Source organism: Amblyraja radiata, chromosome 36, assembly GCF_010909765.2.
Source record: "Amblyraja radiata isolate CabotCenter1 chromosome 36, sAmbRad1.1.pri, whole genome shotgun sequence".
Taxonomy (NCBI): Eukaryota; Metazoa; Chordata; class Chondrichthyes; order Rajiformes; family Rajidae; genus Amblyraja; species Amblyraja radiata.
The window spans coordinates 7,718,463-7,743,185 of NC_045991.1; the positions used below are offsets into that span (position 1 = coordinate 7,718,463).

Consider the following 24,723-nt stretch of genomic DNA (forward strand, 5'->3'; position numbering starts at 1 on the left):
AGCAGTACAACACAATAGCAAGTTTAGCAATTCAATATTAATTTCTTAGTGTTAGTTAATGTCAATTAGTGTGCGCGTTCATATGTGCATGTTGGTCATTCACCGTCTCTCAGGTTATGGCATGCTGTTACGTATTGTGCAGCTATATCTATATCTCTATCTGTCTGTCTGTCTCTTTCTCTGTCTCTCTCTCTATCGCTCTCTCTCTGTCTCTCTTTCTTTCTCTATCTCTGTCTCCGTCTCGCTCTCTCTCTCTCTCTCTCTGTCCCTCTCACTCTCTCTGGGACAGAAGATTGGTTGAACATAGACCCATTCCTGCCAACCGTGGGCCTGACTGCAGATAGATACATAACGTACTCAACACATCGGACTGGAAAGAGAAATGATCTGCAAATAGAAACGCCATTGGCCAGGACAGATATTTATAAGGACTCGTTCTTTGTAAGAACCGCTATGGAATGGAATAAACGAGACAACAATATCATCTAAACGTTTAAGAAGGAACTGCAGATGCTGGAAAATCGAAGATAGACACAAAATGCTGGAGTAACCCAGCGGTGAGGCAGCATCTACGGAGCAAAGGAATAGGTGACGATTCAGGTCGAGACCCTTCTTCAGGCTCAAGAACCATTTCCTTCGCTCCATAGATGCTGCCTCACACGCTGAGTTTCTCCAGCATTTTTGTCTTATAACAAGAGTAAAATCACCTTCACTGGACAATAGACAACAGGTGCAGGAGGAGGACATTTGGCCCTTCGAGCCAGCACCGCCATGCACTGTGATCATGGCTGATCATCCCCAATCAGTACCCCGTTCCTGCCATCTCCCCATATCCCCTGACTCCGCCATCTTTAAGAGCTCTATCTAACTCTCTCTTGAAAAAACATCCAGAGAACCGGCCTCCACTGCCCTCTCAGGCAGAGAATTCCACAGACTCACAACTCTCGGAAAAAAGTGTTTCCTCGTCTCCGTTCTAAATGGCTTACCCCTTATTCTTAAACTATGGCCCCTGGTTCTGGACTTCTCCCAATATCGGAAACATGTTTCCTGCCTCTAGCGTGTCCAAACCCTTAATAATGTTATATGTTTCAATAAGAACTCCTCTCATCCTTCAAAACTCCAGAGTGTACAAGCCCAGCCGCTCCATTCTCTCAGTTTCGGTGGGCGGCGCGACTCACGTCGCAGCGGCCTCTGCAGTCCGTCTGTCTTTTTGTTATTTTTTTGTCCCGTTTGAATGTAGTTTTTATTATTTTTTTGTGTATGTGTGTGGGGGGGGGGGGCGAAACTTTTAAAATCTTTCCCCTGCACGGGAGACCCGACCTTTCCCCTGTCGGGTCTCCGTTGTCATTGGGGCTGCAACGTGGAGCGGCCTCCGGCAGGAATGACCAGGGGCTCCAGTCGCGGAGCTGCGGACCTACTCACCATCACGGAGCTGGCCGAGTCCGGAGCGGGTGGAGCTGTGGTGCGACCCGACCCCGGGGATTCGAAGGCTCACCGCAGGTCTGGCAGACAGGAACACAGTGAGCCTGCGGGTCCCTGCTGGGAGACCGCTTTTCGGGGCTTCCACAACGGCGACTTCACCCACCCGAGTTGCGGGGTCGAGGAGTACCTGGAGCGGGGCATTACATCACCGCCCTGCGCGGCTTCAACGGCTGCGGGACTTTGCTAGCGCCCGGCGGGGGCTCCAACAACAAGACCCGGATGCCTTGCATCACCCGGTGTGGCTTTAATGGCCGCGGGACAATTGCCATCGCCCGCCGGGGGCTTTGACTCTGACATCGGGAGGGGAATGGGGAGTGCAGGGGAGAGCTACGTTTTTTTGCCTTCCTTCACAGCGAGGAGATGCGCTGTGATGGATGTCTGTGTAAATTGTGTTGTGTCTTGGGTCTTTTTTTCTTGTGTGTATGACTGCAGACACAACATTTCATTTGAGCCTCTATGAGGCTCAAGTGACAAATAAATTGTAGTGTGTGTATTGTGCATATGACAGTCCTACGTTGGGCTCCCTCAATAGCAAGAATGTCCTTCCTCAGATTAGGGGACCAAAATTGCACACATTATTCCAGGTGTGGTCTCACTAGGGTCCTATACAACTCGAGAAGGACCTCTTCGCTCCTATACTCAACTCCTCTTGTTATGAAATCCAACAGGCAAAAACTGCACACAATACTCCAGGTGTGGTCTCACCAGGGATGGGGAGAGGGAGGGGGAGAGTGAGAGGGGGAGAGAGGGAGAAGGGAGAGAGGAAGAGGGGAGAGAGGGAGAGAGATGGGGAGATAGGTCAGCCATGGTTGCAAGGCGGAGTGGACTCGGTAAGTTGTCGATATGCAGAGCACTGCCCTGCTGACTACAAATTCAGAAAGATCCAATTCAGACAATGCCAAGTGTGGGTTAGCAGGAGTGAAATGGGCCGAAGGGCCTTTTCCGGACACTATGGGCTCCCCGCAACCATGCTGTTGTCCCGCAAGGTCGGCTTGGTGACTTTGGGGGAGTTATTGGGGCAAATGGTTTGGAAATGAGACATTAAGTGCGGATATAGTGTGAGTTATAAAGTGTGGGGAACCGCCTGCTTGCGCTGTGCATGCTGCCCTTGCTGCATTAAAGGGAATGCATGCACCACTGGCTGCATTAAAGGGAATGCATGCACCACTGGCTGCATTGCTGCCTCTCCCCGCTGCATTGTAGCGCTTTTATTCTTACCTGCTCTTCACAGCTGCATCCCCGCACCACTTCCGGTCGGCTGGCGAACCTCTTGTCCACAAAGGCGCTTCTGGAGCGAGGGGGGACGCATTATGGCGGCGCACCGGCGCTGGCAAAGCGGGACGGCGGGTCTCAGGCGTCCGGGTGGAGGGCGAACCGCCGAATGGTGGTTCCGGGGTGGTTTTTGTTGTTGTTTGGTGCATTGAGGGAGGGATGGAGAGAACAAAGGAGGAGGGAGAGAGGAAGTTTGGGAGAGTTTTGAAAAGTTTTGAGAAAGAGGGATGAGAGGAATATTCACTTCTCCCTCCCTCTCTGGTCATCACGATGGCCCAGCGATAGAGTTGCTGCCTCACGGTGCCAGAGACCCGGGTTCAATCCTGACCGCTCCACCAAGGTGTACAAGTGACATAGTGTTACAAACCCCACCATCGGTGGCGCTGTGCTTGCGATTCCAGAGGCTTTGGTGGTGTGTGGGGGGGGGGGGGGGGGTGAATTAACATGCAAGTGAGGTTTATATTAGTTGTGGAGAGGACCTATTCTTTGCCCGCTGACCCTGGTCACTCCACCACCCTCCTGCAGCCCGCAGTCGTTGCCTTACCTGCAGCCTGGACTCAGCACCGGGCCTAAAGTTTCCCCGCTGCAGACTCCAACTCCCCTGAGTTTAACTGCACTGGGTCCTCGTGCTAGTCCCCAAACCCTGGTAATCTCAGTGGCTGTTCCACTGGGACTTCCCCATCCCCTTCAAACCATGTGACCCCACCCACACTACAGTCCTCATACCCCCCAACCCCCTGACCACCCACCACTCCCCCCACCAGACATCGCCTCGGCCTCAGACCACTCACCTGCCTTCCTCCGGCCCCAACCCCCATCCCCGCCGTGTGTTCATCATCCCCACTGACCTCTACCTCTCCGACACCGAACGATCTGTCCTCTGCAAAGGCCTCACCTTTGTCCCCCTCTGTCCCCACCTCAATGAGTTCCTCGCCCGCCGTGATTTGTAGCTCTTCTTCCGTCGCCTCCGACTCACACCGTTCTTCCATGCGGACGAGTCCTCGCCCCCATTGATGATCCCATTTCCCGTCTCCAACGAACCCCCTCCTCGTGGACCTCCCTCATGGCCATTGGTTCAATGAAATTTGGGGGTCACCATCCGATGTCGGAACGGGAGAACATTCTCAGTGGCTTGGACTTCTGAATCGGCCACTTATGACCGGAGACCGCGGCCCCCGAAGTCCACAGGCTGAGCTGGGTGGAGATTCACGCTGGCCGCCCTCGGCAAAGGGATCCCAGGGATCCGCAATGTTGAAATCAGCGCAGCCCGAGGCTGGGAGCTCCGCAAACCACAGTTCCGTGAGTTGAAGCAGCAGGCCCAACAATCCAGAGCTTCAAACGGCGATGCAGGTAAGGCCTCGCCCGCTCCGTGGTGAATCCAATATGTATTTTAAAACCAACTGTTTAATGACAACATACAGTAGGATCTAATAGTGTCACACTGTCACTGTCAGGTAGTCATGGTCCCCAGATGGAGTCACAGATGGAGCAGCAGGACACCAGACACCTTTGGCGGGGGCTACGGACTGTAAACAATTACTGGAGCAGCCCCCCCTCAACCGGAAGTGCCGGCACCTCCCTCGCTGATGACCTGAACTCCTTCTATGCTCGTTTCGAGTCGGGCAACATCACCCCAGGTTTGCCGGCTAACGACAACACCGCCAGCGTGCTGGCTAACGAAGCTGAAGGGGTCCATCGCTGCGGATGTGCACACATGCTCATTGTCCGAGCACGACGTGAGCAGGGCCCTGACACGAGTGAACACGAGGAAAGCTGTAGGCCCAGATGGCATCTCGGGGCGAGTACTTAAGTCATGTGCTACGCAGCTAGCTCCAATGCTCACTGCAATATTCAACCTCTTCCTGGCCAAGTCCGTGGTCCCTGCCTGCTTCAAAAGATTCATTATTGTACCTCAAGCCAAGTCAAGTCATTTTTATTTCTATAGCACATCTAAAAAACATCTATCGTTGGCCAAAGTGCTTTACATTGGTATAAGAATAGTATAGCAAACAACAGTGGTTCATAGATTAAATACAAACATCACTACATACATATAGCCATTGCTCAGAGGACGTCAAGAAAGGCTTGGGAGTAGAGGTGCGTTTTTAGTCTCGACTTAAAGGAGTCGATGGAGGGGGCAGTTCTGGTGGGAAGAGGGATGCTGTTCCACAGCCTAGGAGCTGCAACCGCAAAGGCGCGGTCACCCCTGAGCTTATGCCTAAACCGCGGGGTGTTCAGTAAACCCAAGTCGGCCGATCTGAGGGACCTGGAGGTGGAGTGGTGGGTAAGCAGACTTTTGATGTAGGTGGGGGCAAGCACAGTGAGGGCTTTGTAGACATAGAGGAGGGTCTTGACATTTATTCGGAACCGCACAGGGAGCCAGTGGAGAGAGGCCAGGATCGCGGTGATGTGGTCCCTTTTTCGGGTGCCCGTCAAGAGTCTCGCTGCGGCGTTTTGGACCAGTTGCAGGCGGGACAGGGAAGATTGGTTGATGCCAGTGTAAAGGGAGTTGCAGTAATCTAGGCGGGAGGAGATGAATGTGTGGATGATCTTTTCCAGGTCATCAAACTGGAGGAATTGTTTTATTTTAGCTATCGTCCGAAGGTGGAAGAAGCTTGCTTTTACCACGGCATTGACTTGTTTGTCAAATTTCAATGCTGAGTCAAATATGACGCCAAGGTTTTTGACGTGAGGTTTGAGAAGTGGGGTAAGGCTTCCAAGGCTGCCTGCTATCGTTTTGATTGAGTCCGAGGGGCTGAGAAGGATGACCTCAGACTTACTCTCGTTTAGTTGGAGGAAGTTCTGGGCCATCCAGCACTTTATATCCTCGAGACAGTGGGTAAGTTTAAGCAGATTTGGTTGTTTTTTGGGCTTCAGGGGTAGATAGAGTTGGGTATCGTCTATGTAGCAATGGAAGGAAATGCCGTGCCTATCAATGTCTTGGCCTAAGGGGAGCATATACAGAGAGAAGAGAATGGGGCCAAAGATGGAACTTTGTGGAACCCCGCAGCAGAGGCTAGCTGGGGAAGAGAAAGAGTTGCCTATGTTTGTAGAGAAACTCCTACCTTTGAGGTAGGAGATGAGCCAGCTCAGGACAGGGCCATCAATACCAACCCCGTACTGGAGACGGTCAATTAGAATGGTGTGGTCGACAGTATCAAATGCTGCGCTGAGATCAAGAAGGAGCAGGATTGCACAGTCGCCGGAGTCAATGGTGAGTAGTACCTGTACCTAAAAATGCATCCCCAGCCTGTCTGAATGACTACTGTCCGGTGGCCCTCACCTCGGTAGTCATGAAATGCTTTGAGAGGCTGGTGAAGAAACAAATCTGCGCCTTCCTCCCTCGCAACATGGACCCGTTACAATTCGCATTCCGTCCGAACAGATCCACGGACGATGCAGTCTCCCAGGTTTTGCACACCTCTCTCTCATCTTGACAACCAGAAGGGGGGCTACGTGAGGATGCTGTTCATAGACTTCAGTTCAGCCTTCAACACAATAGTCCCCACCAGACTGGCCGGGAAGCTACTGGAATTGGGGCTCAACACCCCCCTGCGTGCCTGGGTCCTGGACTTTCTCACTGCCAGGCCCCAGGTAGTCAAGATGGGAGGGAATACATCGAAGTCGCTCACCCTGAGCACAGGATCGCCCCAGGGTTGCGTCCTCAGCCCCCTACTGTACTCCCTGTACACACATGACTGTGTGGCTAGATTCAGCTCCAACTCTGTAATCACGTTTGCTGATGACACTGTGGTGGTGGGCCTGATCTCAGACAATGATGAGAAGGCCTACTGGGAGGAGGTCGCTGATCTGGCATTCTGGTGTCAGGATAACAGCCTCCTCTTGAACGTCAAAAAAAGCTTCTTCCCACAATCAATAAAAATAGTTAAGGGACTATGTCCCCTCCCCATCCCCATACACCCCCACATCTAACCTCGCCCCAACCCTGACAACTAGACACCTGTCAAGGTAAAGTCACTGTTCGGTATGAATGTCGGTTTTTAGTTCAATTTTAGGTCTATTTTAGATCTGATAATTTTATAAGTTGTATGTATTTATTTCTGTTTTTATTCATTGCACTGACAAAAACTAATGAGAAACAATTGTTTTGTTTCTTGTGTGTATGTAAGTACTCGGTGAAATGACAATATAAATTGCATAGTTTTCTTCATGTAATTCTTCATTCTGTATTAACTTATTTTGCTTGGGAAGGATGGGACTGGCATTATTGTTTTCGTGGTTTTGTTTCAGGTTTATTTTCACACTGAGGCAGGTTTAGAGTCTCTGGTCCGACGGCCCATTGAGTGGTTGGCCAGAGCACCCTTTATCTTTTGTTTGCCAGCCCATCCGACCCCTCTTTGTTTATTTGATTCAGGTTTAGTTCTTTTTTTGTTAGTGAAAAATAAATAATTTTGCATTTGAACCTGGTTTTGTATTATGTTATTGGCCTTTGAGATATTTGATTTTGGTGGCCGTAACAGGGGGTGTGTATGAGGGGTGTGTGTATGAGGGGTGTGTATGAGGGTGTGTGTATGAGGGTGTGTGTATGAGGGAGTGCGTATGAGGGAGTGTGTGTATGGGACAGAGAGTGTGTGTATGGGACAGAGAGTGGGTGTATGCGGGTGTGTGTATGGGACAGAGACACAGTGTGTGTATGAGGGAGTGTGTATGAGGGGTGTCTATGAGGTGGAGGGGTATGTATGAGGGAGTGTGTATGAGAGGGGTGTCTATGAGGTGGAGGGGTATGTATGAGGGTGTGTGTATGAGGGGTGTGTATGAGGGTGTGTGTGTGAGGGTGTGTGTATAAGGGTATGTGTATGGGACAGAGACTGTGTGTATGAGTGGTGTGTATGAGGGGGGGTGTGTGAGGGTGTGTGTATGAGGGGCTGTGTATGAGGTGGAGGGGTGTGTATGAGTGTGTGTATGAGGCTGTGTGTATGAGTGGTGTGTGTATGAGGGTGTGTGTATGAGGGGTGTGTGTATGAGGGGTGTGTGTATGAGGGTGTGTGTATGAGTGGGTGTGTGTATGAGGGGGGTGTATGAGGATGTGTGTATGAGGGGGTGTGTGTATGAGGGGGTGTGTATGAGGGGTGTGTGTATGAGGGGGTGTGTATGAGGGTGTGTGTGTATGAGGGTGTGTGTATGAGGGGGTGTGTGTATGGGACAGAGAGTGGGTGTATGGGACAGAGAGTGGGTGTATGCGGGTGTGTATGGGACAGAGACACAGTGTGTGTGTGAGGGGGTGTGTATGAGAGGGGTGTCTATGAGGTGGAGGGGTATGTATGAGGGGGTGTGTATGAGGGGGTGTGTATGAGGGTGTGTGTGTGAGGGTGTGTGTGTGAGGGTGTGTGTGTGAGGGTGTGTGTATAAGGGTGTGTGTATGAGACAGAGACTGTGTATGAGTGGTGTGTATGAGGGGCTGTGTATGAGGTGGAGGGGTGTGTATGAGGGGTGTGTATGAGGGTGTGTGTATGAGGGTGTGTGTATGAGGGTGTGTGTATGAGGGTGTGTGTATGAGGGTGTGTGTATGAGGGGGTGTGTATGAGGGTGTGTGTATGAGGGTGTGTGTATGAGGGTGTGTGTATGTGGGGTGTGTATGTGGGGTGTGTATGTGGGGTGTGTATGGGGTGTGTGTATGGGGTGTGTGTATGAGGGGGTGTGTATGGGGGGTGTGTATGGGGGGGTGTATGGGGGGTGTGTATGAGGGTGTGTGTATGAGGGGTGTGTGTATGAGGGGTGTGTGTATGAGGGGTGTGTATGAGGGTGTGTGTGTATGAGGGGGTGTGTGTATGAGGGGTGTGTGTATGAGGGGGTGTGTATGAGGGTGCGTGTATGAGGGGGTGCGTATGAGGGTGTGTGTATGAGGGGTGTGTGTATGAGGGTGTGTGTGTATGAGGGGTGTGTGTATGAGGGGTGTGTGTATGAGGGGTGTGTGTATGAGGGGGGTGTGTATGAGGGGGGTGTGTATGAGGGGGGTGTGTATGAGGGGTGTGTGTATGAGGGGTGTGTGTATGAGGGGTGTGTGTATGAGGGGGGGGTGTATGAGGGGTGTGTGTATGAGGGGTGTGTGTATGAGGGGTGTGTGTATGAGGGGTGTGTGTATGAGGGGTGTGTGTATGAGGGGTGGGTGTATGAGGGGTGTGTGTATGAGGGGTGTGTGTATGAGGGGTGTGTGTATGAGGGTGCGTGTATGAGGGGGTGCGTATGAGGGTGTGTGTATGAGGGGTGTGTGTATGAGGGTGTGTGTGTATGAGGGGTGTGTGTATGAGGGTGTGTGTATGAGGGGTGTGTGTATGAGGGGTGTGTGTATGAGGGTGTGTGTATGAGGGGTGTGTGTATGAGGGGTGTGTGTATGAGGGGGGTGTGTATGAGGGGGATGTGTATGAGGGGTGTGTGTATGAGGGGTGTGTGTATGGGGGTGTGTGTGAGGGGTGTGTGTGTATGGGGGGTGTGTGTATGGGGGGGTGTGTGTCTGTGGGGTGTGTCTGAGGGGGTGTGTATGTGGGGGGTGTGTATGAGGGGGTGTATGAGGGGTGTGCTGAGGGTGTGTCTGGGGGGTGTGTGGGGGTGTATGAGGGTGTGTGTATGTGGGGTGTGTGTCTGGGGTTGTGTGTGAGGGGGTGTGTGTATGAGGGGGGTGTGCTGGGGGGTGTGTATGAGGGGTGTGTGTATGAGGGTGTGTGTATGAGGGGTGTGTGTATGAGGGGTGTGTGTATGAGGGGTGTGTGTATGAGGGGTGTGTGTATGAGGGGTGTGTGTATGAGGGGTGTGTGTCTGAGGGGGGTGTGTGAGGGGGTGTGTATGAGGGGTGTGTGTATGAGGGGTGTGTGTATGAGGGGTGTGTGTATGAGGTGTGTGTGTATGAGGGGTGTGTGTATGAGGGGTGTGTGTATGAGGGGTGTGTGTATGAGGGGTGTGTGTATGAGGGTGTGTGTGTATGAGGGTGTGTGTATGAGGGGGTGTGTATGAGGGGTGTGTGTATGAGGGGTGTGTGTATGAGGGGTGTGTGTATGAGAGTGTGTGTATGAGGGGGTGCGTATGAGGGGGTGCGTATGAGGGGGTGTGTATGAGGGGTGTGTGTATGAGGGTGTGTGTGTATGAGGGGTGTGTGTATGAGGGGGTGTGTATGAGGGGTGTGTGTATGAGGGGTGTGTGTATGAGGGGTGTGTGTATGAGGGGTGTGTGTATGAGGGGTGTGTGTATGAGGGGGTGTGTATGAGGGGTGTGTGTATGAGGGGGTGCGTATGAGGGGGTGTGTATGAGGGGGTGCGCGTATGAGGGTGTGTGTATGAGGGGTGTGTGTATGAGGGGTGTGTGTATGAGGGGTGTGTGTATGAGGGGTGTGTGTATGAGGGGTGTGTGTATGAGGGGTGTGTGTATGAGGGGTGTGTGTATGAGGGGTGTGTGTATGAGGGGTGTGTGTATGAGGGGTGTGTGTATGAGGGGGTGTGTGTATGAAGGGTGTGTGTATGAGGGGCGTGTGTATGAGGGGTGTGTGTATGAGGGGTGTGTGTATGGGGTGTGTGTGTATGGGGTGTGTGTATGAGGGGGTGCGCAGGGCTGCGAACTCTCACGCATTGAGCGTGAGACTCACGCATTTCACGTGAGACTCACGCATTTCACGAAATTCTCACGCTCTCACGCTGAAGTCACGCTCCTCCACACTCACCAATGACAACAGGTTTCTGTCGGCGGGTTTCCCGTAAAGAATGAGCCGTTTCATTGGCTTGAACCCATCGCGCAGTATTTAAAATTTAATTTAATTGTATATCTTTATTGTCATTTTCCTGAGTACTCACATACCCAGAGGAAACAAAAAAACGTTGCTCAACCAGTGTCCATTCAGTGTGCAGTAAAAAATAAATAGAAATAAAAATACATATATCATGAACAAATTAACACTCTACTCTCTACTAAACATCAACAGGCGTTCCGATCGGCAGCGGCACCACAGTGGCTCTGCTGCAGTGTGTCCAGGTTGGTGGTTGGTGCGCGATACTTTGGCAATCCTTTGGCAGGTGGCAAAGTCCGTTTAACAGTCTTATAGCCTGCGGGAAGAAGCTGAGGAGCATCCTGCTGGTTTTGCAGCTAATGCTCCTGTACCTCTTCCCAGATGGCAGGATGGAGAATATGTGATGCGATGGGTGGTATGGGTCTTTAATAGGTGGTAGACACAAATGCTGGAGAAACTCCGAGGGTGATGCAGCATCTATGTCTGAGTTTGACCCTTCTTCACACTCAAACATTTCTCCAGCATTTTTGACCACCGCTCTATAGATGCTGCCTCACCCGCATTCACATTCCCGTGCAAATGGTGTGTTGGTGAGACACGGCGGTGGTCCCAGCACCGAACCCCCTCACCCCTCACACCCTTACCACCGGCGGCTTTGTGTCCGTTGGCCGCTCTGTCCACACCGCATGGCATTTTGACCATGGCCCGGAGCCAGGAACCGCCCGGGTGAGTGCCGCCTCAGGAGCCGCGGGGATGAATCTCGGGCTAAGGCTCCGCTCGGATGCCCGACCCCGGGTCACTGACCCTCACCTCCCCCGGGCCCCAGCTGGACTCAGAGCACCTGGACCAGCCCGCATTCCCGGGGGGGGGAGAGAGGGAAACGCTGAGATCGCCAAGTCTCCGCTCACTCCGGGTGTTGTCGCCGCTTCACTGACCCACACTCACACACAACCTAACACACACACACAACCTAACACACACCCTTACACACACACACACACACACACACACAACCTCACACACACACACACACACCCTTACACACACACACGACCTAACACACACACACAACCTAACACACACCCTTACACACACACACAACCTAACACATACCATTAAACACACACACAACCTAACACACACCCTTACACACACACACACAACCTAACACACACCCTTACACACACACTGGCACGCACAAGGTTTAAAGGGATATGGGCCAAATGCTGATAAATGGGGGTAGCTCTAAGATCTTTGATAGGAAGGGGAGGAGACAGCAAGGGCTAACAGAATTGTGAGAATTCAATGTTCATGCCCCCAGGATGCAGACTCCCCAAGCGGAATATGAGGCGCTGCTCGTCCAATTTCCGCTGGTGCTCGTTCTGGCCATGGAGGAGACCCAGGACAGAGAGGTCGGATACGAAATAGGAGGTGGAGTTGAAGTGCTGAGCCACCGGGAGGTCAGTTTGGTTAATGCGGACCGAGCCGAGGTGGTCGGTGAAACGATCGCCAAGCCTACGCTTGGTCTCAGACTCTGCACAATAACATCACTTCAATACCAGACACTGCAATGAAGAAGGGGCCTCGTCCCGAAACGTCACCCATTCCATCTCTCCAGAGATTATGCTTGTCCCGCTGAGTTACTCCAGCTTTTTGTGTCTATCTGCAGTTCCTTCTTATACGCTCGATTTTTATTTAATAATCTCATGTGTAAACTTGAATTCAATGATTCAATTATACTCTATTGTCACGTGTACATCGTGACTGTGGGATTATTTGCTTTTGCATGTAATCCGGTAAAATACAGACCTCGCCTCCTCCATGGCCAGAGTGAGTCCCACCGCAAATTGGAGGAGCAGCACATCATATTTCACTTGCGTAGTTTGCACCCCAGCGGTATGAACATTGACTTCTCCAATTTCAGGTAGTCCTTGCTGGCCTCTCCCCTTCCAAGCTCTCTCACATACCACTGTCTCCGCCTCTTCCTTTCTTCGACCCCCCCCCCCCCCTCCCCCACCCCCATACCAGTCTGAAGAATGGTGATAACATCACTTCAATACCAGACACAATAACATCACTTCAATACCAGGCACTGTAATGAAGAAGGGGTCTCGACCCTAAACGTCAACCATTCCTTCTCTCCAGAGATGCTGCCTCACCCGCTGAGTTTCTCCAGCATTTTTGTCTACCTTCGATTTTTCCAGCATCTGCAGTTCTTTCTCAAACAATCATACTCTATTGTTCAATGTACCTCGGATCAGTGAAATGCCTTGTTTTTGCCAGCAATCTGGTAAAATACAGATCTGACCTGGGCGGTAAAGTGGGCGCCGACTAGGTTGCGAGAAGTTCATGGAACAGTCTATATTTCCCTGCAGCGGCGAACCAGGCCCCGCCGCACCAGGCAGCAGGTGCCACCCGCGCCGGCTCCCCCTTTGTTCTCGGCTGCCCCCGCCCGGCTGCTCTCGGCTTGGAATGATTCAGGGCTATTTTCCCAGCGTGGAAAAGTCAATGACGGGACGACATAGATTTTAGCACAGTACGTGGATCTTTCAAGGAGACGTGAGGGGCTTGTTTTATCACACAGGGTGGTGGGTACCTGGAACGCGCTGCTGGAGTGGTGGTCGAGGCACTTGCGGAGGAGGCATTGCAGTCTGATGTGGGCTGAAGGAACTGTTCTGGTTCTATGTGGCCGTCAACAAAACCGACAGGTTCATTAGAGCGTTCAAGAAGGAACTGCAGATGCTGGAAGCTCGAAGGTACACAAAAATGCTGGAGAAACTCAGCGGGTGCAGCAGCATCTATGGAGCGAGGGAAATAGGCGACGTTTCGGGCCGAAACCCTTCTTCAGACTGATTAATAGAGCTCCCATTCTCAGCTCCTTACCCACAACCATTAGATTCTTGAACCGACCTGCACTGCCTGCGTTTGGCCCCCATACCTCTAACCTGTCGTATCAATGTACCTGTCTAAATGCTTCTGAAACGTTATGATAGTGTTCGCCTCATCTACCTTCTCCAGCAGCTCTTTCCATACACCCACCACCCATTGTGTGAACAAAGTTACCCCTCAGGTTCCTATTAAACCTTTCCACCCTCACCTTAAACCTATGTATCTGCAGTTCCTTCCGAACAGATCCACGGACGATGCGGTCTCCCAGGTCTTGCACACCGTTCTCTCCCATCTGGACAGCCAGAAGGGGGGCAACGTGAGGATGCTGTTCATAGACTACAGTTCAGCCTTCAACACGATAGTCCCCAGCAGACTGGCCGGGAAGCTAATGGAATTGGGGCTCAACACCTCCCTGTGTGCCTGGGCCCTGGACTTTCTCACCGCCAGGCCCCCGGTAGTCAAGATGGGAGGGAATACATCGAAGTCCCTCACCCTGAGCACAGGATCGCCCCAGGGTTGCGTCCTCAGCCCCCATTGTACTCCCTGTGCACACATGACTGTGTGGCCAGGTTCAGCTCCAACTCAATAATTAAGTTTGCTGATGACACTGTGGTGGTGGGCCTGATCTCAGACAACGATGAGAAGGCCTACCGGGAGCAGGTGACTGATCTAGCACTCTGGTGCCAGGATAACAGCCTCCTCTTGAACATCAAACAAACGAAGGAGCTGATCATGGACTTTAGGAGGGCACATCATCCGAGGACGTACACTCCATTGAGGATAAATGGGGATCCTGTGGATAGGGTGAACTGTTTTAAATATCTGGGAGTCCACATCTCCGAGGATATGACATGGGCATCACACGCCTCAGCACTCGTGAGTAAGGCCAGGCAGCGCCTTTACCACCTCAGGCAATTGAGGAAATTCAGAGTGTCTCCGAGGATCCTCCAGTGCTTCTACGCAGCGGCGGTGGAAAGCATCTTGTCCGGGAACATTACCATCTGGTTTGGGAATTGCTCTGCCAAGGACAAGAAGGCTCTGCAGAGAGTAGTGCGTTCGGCCGAACGCACGATGGGAACTTCACTTGCCCCCCTGCAGGAACTATACATCAGGAGTTGCAACTCCAGAGCCAACAATATCATGAGAGACCCCTTCCACCCCTGCAATGGACTGTTCCAGCTGCTACGGTCAGGCAAACGCCTCCGTTGCCATGCGGTGAGAACGGAGAGGTTGAGAAGGAGTTTCTTCCCAGAGGCCATTCGGACTGTGAACGCCTATCTCACCAGGGACTAACTCTACTGAACGTTTTTCCTTCCATTATTTATTATGTAAAGGTATATGTGTTTTATGATTGTGTTTATAGGTTGTTTGGTTGTTTGTCTTTTTGTACAAAAGTCCGCGCGCATTGCCACTTTCATTTCACTGCACATCTCGTATGTGTATGTGACAAATAAACTTGACTTGACTTGACTTGATGTCCTCTGATACTTGATTCCTCTCCTTTGGGCAAGAGGCTCTGTGCGTCTATACGATCTGTTTCTCTCATGTTTTTTTCATCTCTTATAAGATCATCCCTCATCATGGAAAAGCAGCCAAAATAACCAAATACTTGTTCTACCCCGGTCATTCCTTCATCTCACTGTTCTTGTCGGGCAGAAGGTACAGAGTCTTGAAAGTGCGTACTACCAGTCTCAGGAACAGCCTCCTTCCCTCTGTTATCAGGCTTCTGATTGGTCCTTCCATAAGCTAGACATTGTGTGTTGAAGGGCCTGGTCCTGTGCTGTATTGATGACGACTTGTTTTCTCTGTTGAGCGGCAGTGCAAGGTTGATTTTCTGACCAGTGGAGCTTATTTTACTTTAGAGATACAGCATGGAAGTATGCCCTTCGGCCCACCGAGTCCACATCGACCATCGATCATCAATTAACACTTGGTCTCTGTTATCCCACCTTCCCGTTCACTCCCAACATACTTGGGGCAATTTACAGAGGGCCAAGTACCCTACAAACCCGCATGTCTTTTGAATGTGGGAGAAAACCGGAGCACCCGGAGGAAACCCACGCGGTCACAGGGAGAATGTGCACGCTGCGAACAGTGAACATGGTCAGGATCGAACCCGGGTCTCTGGCCCCGTGAGGCAGCGGTTCAATCTGCTTCTCATTATGGCCTCAGAAATATTAACTCTTCCCTCTCCAGATACTGTACACTGCCCGACCTGCTGAATGCCAACAACGCTTTCTGGTTTTTTTGTTGGCATTTTATGGACAGACTCACGTTCCAATCACCCATTTAACTGGAACAACTTTAGTTTAAGGGAATAAAATTTACCCGAAGCTGATTACAAATGACATCGGCTTCCTGGTCAGGGCTGTGATTGACGGGGCTGAGCTCCGCCTCCCCTCAGCCGCGCCCCGCCCCTTTCATTGATTGTTACATAGAAACATAGAAACATAGAAAGTAGGTGCGAGAGTAGACCACCAGGTCCGTCGAGCCCGCACCGCCATTCGCTCATGGCTGAACACTAAACAGACACACTTACCCACAAACAGTAGACACAAGACACAGAACACAAGACACTACCCTCCCCTTTATACCGCTATCACCCCTCTCCACCCCAAGAACCTCGTGATCTCCTGGGGGAGGCAAAAAACCGGATAAAAACCCAGGTCCAATTCGGGAAAAAAATCCGGGAAATTCCTCTCCGACCCCAATCCAGGCGATCGACACTTGTCCAGGAGATCACTCAGGTCTTACTATACTAACCATACCTAGGTCCATATCCCTGCCCTCTCCCCGTAGCCCCTTATCCCCTTGGCAGCTAAAAAACCATCTATTTTAGTCTTAAATATATTTAAAGTTTCTGCTTCCACTGCTCCCTGGGGCAGTGAATTCCATAAATTAACCACCCTCTGGGTGAAGAAGTTCTTCCTCATCTCAGTTTTAAAAGAGCCCCCCCTTATTCTGCAACTATGTCCCCTAGTTCTAGTTTCCCCGATCATTGGGAACATCCTCGGTGCATCCACCCGATCAAGGCCCCTCACGATCTTATATGTTTCAATGAGATCGCCTCTCATTCTTCTAAACTCCAAAGAGTAGAGTTCCAGCCTACTTAACCTTTCCTCATATGTCAATCCCCTCATTGCATGAATTAATCTTGTAAACCTTCGCTGCACTGCCTCCAGGGCTAGTACATCCTTTCTTAAGTATGGACCCCAGAACTGTACACAGTATTCCAAATGTGGTCTCACTAATACTGTGTACAGCTGCTGCAAGACCTCCGTGTTTTTATACTCAATCCCCCTAGCAATAAAGGCCAAAACTCCATTGGCCTTCCTGATTGCTTGCTGCACCTGCATACTAACTTTTAGTGATTCATGTACTAATACCCCTAGATCCCTTTGCGTTGCATTACAACGCAGCTCCTCCTCATTTAGAAAATAACTTGCCCTATCATTTTTTTCCCCAAAGTGAATGACTTCACATTTATTAGTATTAAATTTCATCTGCCAAGTTGTTGCCCACTCACCTAGCTTATCTATATCCTTTTGCAGACTCTTCCTATCCTCCTCATCCGCTACTTTTCCTCCCATTTTTGTATCGTCCGCAAATTTTGATATATTACACTTGATTCCCTCCTCCAAATCATTTATATAAATTGTGAACAACTGGGGTCCCAGCACCGACCCTTGCGGAACCCCGCTAGTTACCGGTTGCCATCCCGAGTATGAACCATTTATCCCCACTCTCTGCTTCCTATTTGTTAGCCAATCCTTTACCCATGCTAATATATTACCCCCAATCCCATAATTTTTTATTTTTAGCAATAGTCTCTTATGTGGCACCTTGTCAAAAGCCTTTTGGAAGTCCAAGTATACCACATCCACCGGTTCCCCTTTATCCACCCGGGTTGTTACTTCCTCAAAGAATTCGAGCAGATTCGTTAAACAGGACTTCCCCTTCACAAAACCATGCTGGTTCTGTCCGATGAAGTCATGTTTATCCAAGTGCCCCGTTAGTGTTTCTTTAATAATTGTCTCTAACATTTTACCCACCACCGATGTTAGACTAACCGGTCTATAGTTACCCGCCTTCTGTTTACTTCCTTTTTTAAATATAGGTGTTATATTGGCCATTTTCCAATCCACTGGGACCGTACCTGCCTCCAGGGAGTTTTGGAAAATTATCACCAATGCATCCACAATCCCCACCGCTATCTCCCTCAAGACCCTTGGATGTAATCCATCAGGCCCAGGGGATTTATCCTCCTTCAGTCTCATTAATTTCCCTAATACCACCTCCTTGGTGATCTTAATAGTATTTAGCTCCTCCATTCCTACCGCCCCCTGTTTATCCAGCGTTGGAATATTTTTTGTGTCTTCTATGGTGAAGACTGATACAAAATACTCGTTTAATGCCTTTGCCATTTCCATGTTCCCCACCAACAAATCTCCAGTCTCACCCTCCAATGGACCAACGTTCACCTTAGCCACCCTTTTTCTTTTTATATAGCTATAAAAACTCTTACTATTAGTTTTTATGTTGTTCGCTAAATTCCTTTCATAGTCTATTTTCCCCGTCTTAATTAATCTCTTAGTTATTTTTTGCTGACCTTTAAATGCTTCCCAATCCTCTACCCTCCCACTATCTCTGGCTACCTTATATGCCCTTGCCTTCAGCCGAATACTATCCTTTATAGTTTTACTGAGCCATGGCTGACTGTTCTTACCCTTACCCCTTTTTTTCTTCATAGGAATAAATTTTTCTTGAAGGTTATACAGTATACCCTTAAACGTACGCCACTGCTCATGTACCGTCTTATTCTTGAGTCTGCTATCCCAGTCAACTTTGATCAGCTCAGTCCTCATACCTTCATAATCCCCCTTATTTAGACTAAGCACCCTAGCCTGAGTTTCAACCTGCTCCCCTTCTATTTGAATATGGAATTCGACCATATTGTGGTCACTTGTTCCCAACGAGTCCCTAACTATGACATTTTTAATTAATCCTGCTTCATTACACAGGACCAGATCCAAGATTGCCTCCCCCCTTGTCGGTTCTGTGACATACTGTTCTAGGAACCCGTCTCTAATACATTCTATAAACTCTTCCTCTAGTCTACCCTGCCCAATTTGGTTTGCCCAATTAATATGAAAATTGAAGTCCCCCATGATTACAGCTGTTCCCTTTTTACATGCGTCAACTATTTGCAGATTTATGTTCTGACTAACAGCGTCACAGCTATTTGGAGGTCTATAAATTACACCCACTAGTGTTTTTTTCCCCTTATTATTCTCTATCTGTACCCAAGCTGTTTCACTATCCTGATCCTTCAACGCAATATCCTTCCTCTCTATTGCCGTTATTCCCTCCCTTATTAAAAGGGCCACCCCTCCTCCCTTTCTTTCCTGTCTATCTTTCCTAATTGTCGAGTACCCCTCTATATTTAACTCCCAGTCCTGATCCCCTTGCAGCCATGTCTCCGTATTGTTCCACAGCTCCGGGCTCCCCCGGGTCCTAAAGCCCGTCCACACGTTGTTGTCCAGCCTGACTTACCTCCTCTGGCAGCTTGTTCCATTTCCCCACGACCTTCTGTGTGGAAATATTGTTCCTCAGGTTCCGATTAAATCTTGCACCTCTCACCACAAACCTGTGTCCTCTAGTTCTCGACTCCACTACTCCGGGTAAAAGACTGAGCATTCACCCTATCCATTCACCTCTTGTTCCCATGCATTTCAACCTCCGGCGTTCCAATTAATAAATCCTTCCCTGCCCGACCTCTCCCTTTCGCTCTGGCCCTCAAATCCTGGCACCAGCTTCGTGAATCTACTCTGCGGGTTTCCCAGCTCTTTATCCTGCCTTATATTGTCCCAAGCGCTACTTTCCGCTTCCGTCTTTATTCAGGACAGTTTAATGTGTAACTGACTCCTCCCTGTGGTAGAGAGCGGGAGAAGAACCCTCCATAGTTTCCGCGGGTGGATTTGTCTCCTTCCTTTTTGAGTGTTTGAAGATCAGGACACAAATCGCAAGTCCTCGATCATTTTGTCACACACTTTCTGTCTTTCATCTCTGGACTTTGTACAACCGTCTGCCGATCAACTCCCCCCTCAACTGTGTCAACCTATTACCAGCCAGGCTTTGTCCTGCCCCCTTCCTTCCATCCTTCTTCCATCTCCCACCCACCGCCCCTACAATCAGTCTGAAGAAGGATCCAGACCCGAAACATCACCTGTCCATGTTCTCCAGAGCTGCTACTTGACCCGCTGAGTTAATCCAGCACTTTGTGCCTTTTTGTTGTGAAGCAGCATCTGCAGTTCCATGTTTCTGCATCTTCACACTGAACACTTGCAGCCGAATCACATTCATTCCCCGAGACGGCAGCGTGCGCAGTGTCAGCAGTTTCAGCGAATGGGAATGCGTTTTAAACCAGGAAGTGGATGGTTAAAATCAAATGTTAAAATGGCTTCCATAGACAGGTTTGAGAGTTGGACCGAGGAGATACTTTGTCCCATCTGCCTGGATTTCTTCACCGACCCGGTGGCACTGGAGTGTGGGCACAACTTCTGCCGCTCCTGTATCACACAGAGTTGGGACAAGGAGGGGAGAAACTCCTGCCCGGAATGTAGAGAGGAGTTTACAGACCGCACCCTCAAAGTAAATCGGGCCTTGGTTAGACTGTCTGAGAAAGCTCGAACACTGAGCTTGAATCGGACAGAGAAGGAAAGTAAACTTCAGTGCGAGGAAGATCAGGAAGAACTGAAGCTGTTTTGTGAAACTGACAAGAAGCTGATCTGTGTGATTTGTGCAGCTGGGCGGGAACACAAGTCTCACAGCTTCATGCCGGTTAAAGAAGCTGTTGAAACCTACAAGGTAAAAGCAAACCGATTTTGATCGCATCATTGTTTAATTCCATCTTTATAATCTAACACTTTTATTCTCTGATTTTCAATCACAATGCCAGTATCAGACGAAATCTTCCATCCAGTCTCTTACAAAAAAGAAATCAGGGATCCAGCGAATGGAGCAGCAACAGAAACAGAAGTTTTCTGTAGTTCTGGTGAGGCTTTTAAGTTTCGATTTCCTGATCTTGTGTAGATTTGATCCCTGTGATGCGTGTAATAATAGGGCAGCGCAGTGACACAAGTAGTGCTGCTGTCTCCTAGTTCTGGTGAGCGGGTTCGATCCTGACCTCGGGTGCTGCCCGTGTGGTTCATGCCTTCTCCCTGTGACCGCGTCGGATTCCTTCCACGTCCCCAATACATGCTGGTTCAATGGTCAATCGGTGACTGTTATAATCCCTGGGAAAGTGGGTGGTGGATGGATAAATGGGAATTAATGGGCACGTTAAAAGGAACAGGCAGCAGGGAATTGGATTGGCGGTAGAGGATTGATGGGTTATAACATTACCCTCACGACATTTCGTGAAGTATGAAGAAGGGTCTCAAGCATCACCCGCTGACTTCCTCCAGCATTTTTGTCTAAAACATGCACAGGCCAAATGTCACCGTTAAAGTCGTGAGGAAACACAACCAGTGACATTATATATTAATCTTCACCTTTTATTTCATAGGAACAGTCACACAACCTTCAGTCCAAGATCACATCCCAGTATGCTGAACTGCACCAGATTCTCACTGAGAAAGAGCAGCACACACTGGCATATATCCGGGAGGAAGAGAGGAAGATTCTAAATACAATGGAGACAAATCTTGGAAACATTCAAGAGAATTTAAAATCCATTCAGGAGGAACTCTTAAACTTGCAGCAACAGATGGATCAAAAAGACAGTGTGGTGTTTCTGAAGGTGAGGGGTTACACTACAGTTTGGTGAAGTGAAAGTGCAGTCACAAAATGGTGGGTGACATTTCAGAAATAAATGCTGCATTTACCAGTAATTGAGAACTGGGTAAATGTTCCCTCTGTTCCAGCTGTTGTTGTTCCTAAACTAATTGGCCTCCCGTATAATCTATGGGATCTCAGGAATGCGTGGCCGGAATGTAGAGAGGTGTTTGTATTCTGTAGCGTTTGGAACAACGACGGGTGATCCTATATCTGATCCCAAGGACCACGAATGGACAGAGGGCAGTAAATCTCTGGGATTCTCCAACCAAGAGACTCTGAGAGGGGTCACAGCTTAAGAATAAGGGGGAAATACTTTAAAACCGAGATGAGAAAAACTTTTTCTGTGGAACTCTCTGCCACAGAGGGTAGTTGAGGCCACACAGTTCATTGGCTATATTTAAGAGGGAGTTAGATGTGGCCCTTGTGGCTAAAGGGATCAGAGGGTATGGAGAGAAGGCAGGTACGGGATACTGAGTTGTATGATCAGCCATGATCATATTGAATGGCGATGCAGGCTCGAAGGGCCGAATGGCCTACTCCTGCACCTAATTTCTATGTTTCTATGTAAGACGTATTTAAACCAGAGGCAGATACATTTTTGAAAATTCGGGCGATTGTAATTGAAGGGAATGGGGCAAAGAGGAGGAGTTCAGTCCTGGGCTAGATCAGCCATGACCACATTGTGGGGGTTAACATTGAAATCTAAAATGTGGCGCACACATCATCTATATCCAGTTCCCATCAGCAGTGGGTGGTCACCTTGAGGGAATTTGCTCTGTTTGTTTTGTCCACCTTGTTTCACCATAGAATGACATCCCATTTAACATCATAGACAGGCCATTTGGCCCATCCTATCCAGTCAAGATTTCTGCTCCACTCATCATCCCTCCTATCTATTCTCCACACCCGGTAACTATATCCCAAATTCCATGAGCCCTAATGTGTTTATCCCACTGTTAATCCTGGTAAATTGGACCAGCCAGGACTTCAAAATGGGGTTAGGTTTCAGGGTTTGCTGGGAGATGTGGTCAAATTGGAATTGCTCTCTGGGACTGGCTGCGAGAGATGCCAGGAAGTCTGGAACTTATATACAATTTGCAAGCAAAGAATGGGAAGCCTTGCAAATCCTGTCAATCTGGTACAAAATGCATAGAATGGATTGGATGGCTGCAAACAAGACATATACCTTGCAAATAGCTTGTAAATAATGTTGTAGAGTCTGACTCTGCTAAGTGTTGATTGGATGGGGTGTTGAGCCTTGTCTGAGAGTTCTGTTCATCAGGGTAAATGTTTCCAAGTTGACTTCATCTTGAAGTCAGTTGTGAATACAATGTATTGAATTGTTGTATCATTAGGTTAACCATGTAACATATAACAATTACAGCACGGAAACAGGCCATCTCGGCCCTACAAGTCCGTGCCGAACAACTTTTTTCCCTTAGTCCCACCTGCCTGCACTCATACCATAACCCTCCATTCCCTTCTCATCCATATGCCTATCCAATTTATTTTTAAATGATACCAACGAACCTGCCGCCACCATTTCCACTGGAAGCTCATTCCACACCGCTACCGCTCTCTGAGTAAAGAAGTTCCCCCTCATGTTACCCCTAAACTTCTGTCCCTTAATTCTGAAGTCATGTCCTCTTGTTTGAATCTTCCCTATTCTCAAAGGGAAAAGCTTGTCCACATCAACTCTGTCTATCCCTGTCATCATTTTAAAGACCTCTATCAAGTCCCCCCTTAACCTTCTGCACTCCAGAGAATAAAGACCTAACTTATTCAACCTTTCTCTGTAACTTAGTTGTTGAAACCCAGGCAACATTCTAGTATATCTCCTCTGTACTCTCTCTATTTTGTTGACATCCTTCCTATAATTAGGCAACCAAGATTGTACACCATACTCCAGATTTGGTCTCACCAATGCCTTGTACAATTTTAACGTTACATCCCAGCTTCTATACTCAATGCTCTGATTTATAAAGTCTAGCATACCAAAAGCTTTCTTTACCACCCTATCTATATGAGATTCCACCTTCAAGGAACTATGCACGGTTATTCCCAGATCCCTCTGTTCAACTGTATTCTTCAATTCCCTACCATTTACCATGTACGTCCTATTTTGATTTGTCCTGCCAAGGTGTAACACCTCACATTTATCAGCATTAAACTCCATCTGCCATCTTTCAGCCCATTTTTCCAAATGGCCTAAATCACTCTGTAGACTTTGGAAATCCTCTTCATTATCCACAACACCCCCTATCTTGGTATCATCTGCATACTTACTAATCCAATTTACCATTCCTTCATCCAGATCATTGATGTACATGACAAACACCATAGGACCCAACACAGATCCCCGTGGCACCCCACTAGTCACCTGCCTCCAACCCGACAAACAGCCATCCACCATTACCCTCTGGCTTCTCCCATTCAGCCACTGTTGAATCCATCTTGTTATTCCTGCATTTATACCCAACAGTTTAACCTTCTTAACCAACCTTCCATGAGGAACCTTGTCAAAGGCCTTACAAAAGTCCATATAGACAACATCCACTGCTTTACCCTCGTCAATTTCCCTAGTAACCTCTTCAAAAAATTCAAGAAGATTAGTCAAACATGACCTTCCAGGCACAAATCCATGTTGCCTGTTCCTAATCAGACCCTGTTTATCCAGATGCTTATATATATTATCTCTAAGTATCTTTTCCATTAATTTGCCCACCACTGAAGTCAAACTAACAGGTCTATAATTGCTAGGTTTACTCTTAGAACCCTTTTTAAACAATGGAACAACATGCGCAGTACGCCAATCCTCGGGGACTATTCCAGTTTCTAATGACATTTGAAATATTTCTGTCATAGCCCCGGCTATTTCTACACTAACTTCCCTCAATGTCCTAGGGAATATCCTGTCAGGACCTGGAGACTTATTGACTTTTATATTTTTCAAAAGTGTCAGTACTTCTTTTACTTTGAAACTCATAGTATCCATAGCCACTCTACTCGTTTCCCTTACCTCACATACTTCAATATCCTTCTCCTTGGTGAATACCGAGGAAAATAAATTGTTCAATATCTCCCCCATCTCTTTTGGCTCTGCAGATAGCTGCCCACTCTGTCTCTCCAATGGACCAATTTTATCCCTCGTTATCCTTTTGCTATTAATATAGCTGTAGAAACCCTTTGGATTTACTTTCACCTGACTTGCCAAAGCAACCTCATATCTTCTTTTAGCTTTTCTAATTTCTTTCTTAAGATTCTTTTTACATTCCTTATACTCCACAAGCACCTCATTTACTTCATGCTGCCTATAATTATTGTAGATCTCCCTCTTTTTCCGAACAAGATGTCCAATTTCCCTTGAAAACCAGGGCTCTTTCCAATTTTTACTGTTTCCTTTCAACCGAACAGGAACATAAAGATTCTGTACTCTTAAAATTTCCCCTTTAAATGACCTCCATTTCTCTTCTACATCTTTCCCATAAAACAAAATGTCCCAGTTCACT

At 48.8% G+C, this 24,723-nt stretch overlaps 1 long non-coding RNA gene across 1 annotated transcript; it reads right to left on the reverse strand.

The window, feature by feature from the left end:
- Window positions 1-2,548: 2,548 nt before the first annotated feature.
- LOC116966290 lies at window positions 2,549-19,729 on the reverse strand. Its single transcript, XR_004409975.1, has 3 exons — window positions 19,718-19,729; window positions 10,662-10,667; window positions 2,549-2,705 (listed from the first exon to the last, which is right to left on the reverse strand). It is a non-coding gene; the product is annotated as an uncharacterized LOC116966290 (long non-coding RNA).
- Window positions 19,730-24,723: the final 4,994 nt, after the last annotated feature.